Source organism: Suricata suricatta, chromosome 6, assembly GCF_006229205.1.
Source record: "Suricata suricatta isolate VVHF042 chromosome 6, meerkat_22Aug2017_6uvM2_HiC, whole genome shotgun sequence".
NCBI classification, from domain to species: domain Eukaryota; kingdom Metazoa; phylum Chordata; class Mammalia; order Carnivora; family Herpestidae; genus Suricata; species Suricata suricatta.
Window position 1 is genome coordinate 107,291,334 of NC_043705.1, and position 6,339 is coordinate 107,297,672.

The following is a 6,339-nucleotide window of genomic DNA, read 5'->3' on the forward strand; positions in this document are numbered from 1 at the left end:
TTCCTTAGTGATGTTCTGTCTGGTTAATCTATCCATTGCTGTCAGTGGAGTATTAAACTCCCCTGCAATTAGCACATTTCTGTCAATAAGATTGTTTCTTTCTGTGATTAATTGTTTTATATATTTGGGCGCTCCCAAATTTGGCACATAGATATTTATAATTGTTAGCTCTTCCTGATGGAGAGATCCTGTAATTATTATATAATGTCCTTCTTCATCTCTTGTTACTGCCTTTACTTTAAAGTCCAGTTTGTCTGATACAAGTATGGCTACTCCAGCTTTCTTTTGGCTTCCAGGCACATGATAGATATTTCTCCATCCCTTTACTTTCAACCTGAAGGTGTCTTCCAGTTGAAAATGAGTTTCTTGTAGACAGCAAATAGATGGGTTTTGGTTTTTTAATCCATTCTGCTACCCTGTGTCGTTTAGTTGGAGCATTGAGTCCATTTACATTCAGTGTTATTATTGAAAAATGTGGGTTTAGAGTCATTGTGTATTCCCTAGAATTCATGTTTATAGCGGTGTCTCTGGCACCTTGTATTCTTTGCAACATTTCCCTTATAGAGTCCCTCTTAGGATTTCCTGTAGGGCTGGTTTGGTGGTCATGAATTCTCTCAATTTTTCTTTATTTGGGAACACTTTTATGTCTCCTTCTATTTTGAATGACAGGCTTGCTGGATAAAGGAATCTTGGCTGCATGTTTTTTCTGTTCATCACATTGAAGATTTCCTGCCATTCCTTCCTGGCCTGCCAAGTTTCATTAGATAGGTATATAACCACTCTGATAGGTTTCCCTTTATATGTGAGGGCCCTTTTCTCCCTAGCTGCTTTCAGAAGTCTCTCTTTATCTTTATATTTTGCCAGTTTCACTATGATATGTCGTGCCTAAGGCTGATTCAAGTTACGTTTTAAGGGGGTTCTTTGTGCCTCTTGAATTTGAATGTTATTTCTTTTCCCAGATTTGGGAAATTCTCAGTTATAATTTGGTCTAGTATCCCTTCAGGACCGTTCTCTCTGTCTTCCTCTTCAGGAATTCCTATGATACGGATGTTGTTCCATTTGATTGTATCACTCAGGTCTCAAATTCTCCTTTCCTGCTCTTGGATTACTTTCTCTCTCTTTTTTTCAGCTTCCTCTTTTGCTATAAATATATCTTCTAATTCACCTATTCTTCTCTCTGCCTCATCAGTCCTTGAGGTGGCTGCCTTCAGTTTGTTATTCACCTCATCTATAGCCTTTTTTAACTCATCACACCTATTTTCAAATTGCCTAGTCATTGTCTCAGTTGATTCTTTGATGTTTTTCTCAACCCCAGCGATTAATTTTATGACAAGTTTTTAAAATTCTTGATCCGGTATGTTGTCTAGATCTGCCTTGAGCAGTTCTGTGGCTGTGACATCCTCCTGGAGGTTCTTCAGGGGAGAGTTCCTTCGTTTTGTCATTTTTGCTAGTTTTCTGTCTCTTTTCACCATTAGAAAGCTCATTGTGCACTGTGCACCTGTTAATATTTCTCTGTTAAAGGAGGCTTATTGACTGTCCAGGGCCTGTCGTTTAAGGAAATATTCTTTTAATGGTGTCTCTCAGTTTCTCTTGTTGTGCCTTTGAATATTTTATTTCCCTACTCAGCACTATTTGGGACTCGTTGTCATGCACACTTTGGCTTGTTTCTTGGTGTAGCCCTAAGAAGGAAAACAGACAAACACAGAGGGAATAGTAACACAAACGCACAGACAAACCAAACAAACAAACACATTAAAAGGGGGAAAGAAAAGAAAGAAAATGGAGAGGAAAGAGACGAAAAGAGAAGAAGAAAAGAAAAAAAGAAAAAAAGAAAAAAAAATAAAGGGGTTCAGAGACAACAAAGGACAGTGGACAGTCTAAAAGTGTATGACCAGTTGAGGGGAGAGGTAGGGATGAGATATAGGAGAATATATCTGGATTGCAAGAAGGTAAAAAAGGAGAAAGGAGAATGGAAAATAAGGAGTAAAAATTTTTAAAAATTTAAGTTAAAAAAGTAATAATAATAAAAAATACTTACAGAAAAAGAAGAAAAGAAAAAAATGAAGAAAAAAATTATAAAAAAATTCAAAACAGCAAATCCCCCTTGTGAATAGGCGTGGTTTGGTGTGGTAGGTCCCGGAGGCTGCTCTCAGAGTCTCCGCCTTGATGTCTGCAGAGATTAGATAGGCAGCATGCCAAGCTCTGCTGAACTACGCAGTGTAGGCCACTCTAATGAGTCTGATCTCCTTGTGCCGCGGTTGAACAGAGTTGTATTTTCCAGGCCTGCCTCGGTTCAAAGTTCCAGTCCATGCACTTTTATGCTACCACAGATGAGATGTATTTGCTTTTGTGGCTGGCTTCTTAGGGAGAGGAATTGGTTTGTCTTGGCTTAGGCAGGGATTTCAGCTGCCCCTGCCTGAGGCGAGATGCGCAGCAGGAGGTGAAATGCGTGCGCACTGTCACAGACCCAACTCCCAGCCGGGATAGTGCATTGGGGGAGGAATGAGTGCGCAGGTGTTGCCGGAGGCGCTGGAAGCTGCTGGAAATGAGTTAGGAGCTCCTGCAACCTGAGGGTGGGCCAGGCCTCCACCGCCACCAACTCCCTGCCAGGATCGCACAGAGGTGGGGGCTATTTTTTCCCTGTTGGCACCCGGGATTCAAGATTTGTGCGGCCAATGCTGGGGCTGAGATACGCCATGGAAATGAGGTGCGTGCTCCCACTCCCAAAACTGAGGTCGAAGTGAGCACCCCTGACACTGCTGCTGCCATGGCCGCTGACTCCCCACCAAGATGGCGCAGGCCTAGAAGCTGTTCTTTCCCTTGTGCCACCTGAATTTAGGATTTGGGCTACCCAGCAGTTATCTATGGAGTGAGCTTCTCTCTCCAAGCATGGTTAAGCGTTCTTTACCTCTTCCCCAGAGACAGTACTATAAGTGCGTTCAGTCTCTCTGTCCCTTTGTCTCTTAGGCTCCACACGCTTGCCCTGTGTTGGGCTGGGGCTCCCACCTCCCCTGCCCGTCTCAGGCTGGCCCGTTTTCCAATCTCCCCAGTTCGCACTCACTCACTCAGGTATCCTTGAGGTTCTCTTCCCTCTGGAGTCCGTATTTTCTCCTTCCATTCTTGCAGATGAAAGTAATGACCTTCTCAGTTCGATAGATGGGGCAGAAGAAGTTTACAGAGCTCCCTTCCTCTCCGCCATCTTGGCTCCCCCACCCCCACCCCACCGAGGACCTGTTTTTAATTCTCTTGGATAGACCTAGGACTGGGATTACTGGGTCATATGGTAATTCTGTGTTTAACTTTTTGAGGAACTAACAGACTGATTCCCACAGCAGCTGCACCATTTTGTATTCTCACTGGCAATGTGCAAGGGTTCACATTTTTCCATGTTGACCACTTGTTGTTTTCTGATTTTTAAATTACGGACAACCTAGTTGGTGTGAGGTGGTATCTCACTGCAGTTCTGATTTGCATTTCCCTCATGACTAATGATGTTGAGCATCTTTTCATGTGCTTTTTGGACATTTGTAGGTCTTTTGTGGAGAGATAGCTACTCAACTTTTTTGCTCATTTTTAATCCAGTTGTTTGCCTTTTTGCTGATGAGTTAGAAGGCATACACACACACACACACACACACACACACACACATACACACACATATACATATGTATTCTGGAAACCTAATTCTTATCATATATATGATTGGCAAATATTTTCTCCCATTCTATGTGTTGTCTTTTTATTCTCTTGATAATGTTCTTTGATGACCAAAATGTTTCATTTTGCTGAAGCCCAACTTACTGAATTTTTCTTTGGTTGCTTGCACTTCTGATCTATGTAAGAAACCATTTCCATGCTCAGGTCATGAATATTTACTCCTTTGGTTTTTTTTTTTCCTAAGAGTTTTATAGCAGGGCGCCTGGGTGGCTCAGTTGGTTGAGCCTCCGGCTTCGGCTCAGGTCAGATCTCACGTTCGTGGGTTCGAGCCCCGCGTCAGGCTCTGTGCTGACAGCTAGCTCAGAGCCTGGAGCCTGCTTCTGGTTCTGTGTCTCCTTCTCTCTCTGCCCCTCCCCCTCTCATGCTCTGTCTCTCTCTGTATCAAAAATAAATAAAACATTAAAAAAAAATTTTTTTAAAGAGTTTTATAGCTTTAGCTTTTGTATTTAAGTCTTTGATCCTTTATAATTTTTCTATATGGTGTGAAGGGTCTGACTCCATTCTTTCATATGTGGATATCCAGTTCTCTTGACACCATTTGTTGAAAAGATTGTTTTTTCCACATTAGTGGCTTGGGCACCCTTGTTGAAAATCAATTAACCTTAGACATGAAGCTTTATTTCTGGGCTTTGGATTTTATTCTGTTGATCTATATGCCTATCCTTATGTTGATACTATACTGTTTTTTTTAATTAAATATTCCAGTTCATGAATACAAGATGTCTTTTCATTTGTTTAATCTTATTTATTTCTTTCAGCAGTATTTTCTGGTTTTCAGGGCATATGTCTTGCATCTTTTTGGTTAAAGTTATTCTCAAGAATTTTTATTCATTTTGGTGTTATTGCAAATACAATTGTTTTTTACACTTCTTTTTTGGATTGTTCATGGTTAGTGTACAGAAATACAACTAAGTTTTGTGTGTTGATCTTGTACCCTGAAACTTTGCTAAATTTATTGGCTGAAATAGGGCTTTTTTCCTTATAGATTTCTTAGGATTTTTCTATATATAGAATTATGTATTTTCTATAAATAGGATTTTTCTTACAGTTTCATTAGGATTTTTTTATACATAAAATTTTGTCTATACTTCTTCCTTTTGAATTTGGATACTTATTTTTCTTTGTGATTGCTCTGCCTAGAACGTCCAGGACAGTGTTAAATAAAAAGTGGGTATCCTTGTCTTGTTCCTGATTTAAGGGAAGAAGCCTTCAATCTTTCACCATTGAGTTAGCTGTGAGTTTCTCATCCATGGTTTTAATTAATCATGCTAAAGATGCTGCCTTATGTTCCCAGTTTTTTGGAGAGGTTTTAAGTCATAAATTTTGTCAAAGGTTTTTTCCTGCATCATTTGGGATGATCATGTGAGTTTGTTTGTTTTTTTACTCTATCAAGGTGGTGTATTAGATTGATTTTCACATGTCGAACCATCTTTTTATTTCTGGGATAAATCTCATCTTAATGTGCTGTTGTATTTGGTTTCCTAGTATTTTGCTGAATATGTTTGCATCTGATTCATCAGGGTTATGGGTCTGTGGTTTTCTTTTCCTGTGAAGTCTTTGTCTGGCTTTAGTATCAAGGTAATGTGGTCCTTACTGAATGAGTTGAGAAGTGTTCCTTCCTCTTCTATTTTTTGAATGAGTTTGAGAAGAATTGGCATTAATTCTTTAAATATTTTGTAGAATTCACTAGTGAATCCATCTAATTGTGGATTAGTAATCTCTTTACCAGTTATAAGTCTATTCAGATTTTCTATTTCTTCTTAAGTAAGTTTTGTTTGGTATTCATGATTATTTGAGGTTCAGAACACTTTCCTGAAAAAAAAAATATATATATGAACTATATTACAAATACCCGAGTACATGGAAAGAATGATCACTTCCCTCGGTCAATGTTGTGCTGGAATTTTTTAGTTTCAATAAGTTTAGTTTTCAACAACCATGTTATTTAGAAATAAGAAGGAAAATACTAAAGGAATCATTTAAAAGGAGTAAAAGCAATTGACTCCAATAAAGAAAGGGGCAGAGCAATGTTATTTTTCCAAAGAAATAGAGCAACATAATTGGACTCTTTGTAAAAATAAACAAACAAGTAACTTAATTAGTCAGTGTAAAGAGAGTTCTACAACCAGGCTGCCTGGATCAAAATCCCACCTCCACCATTCTGTAGCCATGTAACTATGGACAAGTTGAAGGTGTTTGATCTCTCTGAGCCTCAGTGTTTCCATTTGCAAAATGGGAATGGCAATACTACCAATCACATAAAGGTTCTACGGGAACCAGAGGAAACAGTGAACATAAAGGGCTCAGCTGGGGAACATCTTGTAAATAGAAGTTTCTTGCTTCTACGATCAAGCTCTCCCAACCAACCTAACTTTCCTTTTGGTTAAGCCAGAGCTCCCTGGCCACTCTGGAGACCCCCCATTTGTGCAACTGACTGACTGCTTGACCCTGGGCATGTCTCTTCTGCCAGGATCCCTTAATGGTGATTTCAGAAGGGCTCTAAACTGAGCAAGCTCCCCCAAACTCAGGCTGGCCCTGTCCTAGACTCCAACCCCTCCCCCTGGGGGTCATGGCTTTGTTTTCTTCTAAAGAACCAAGATTTCCAAACTCTGTGGTTGCCT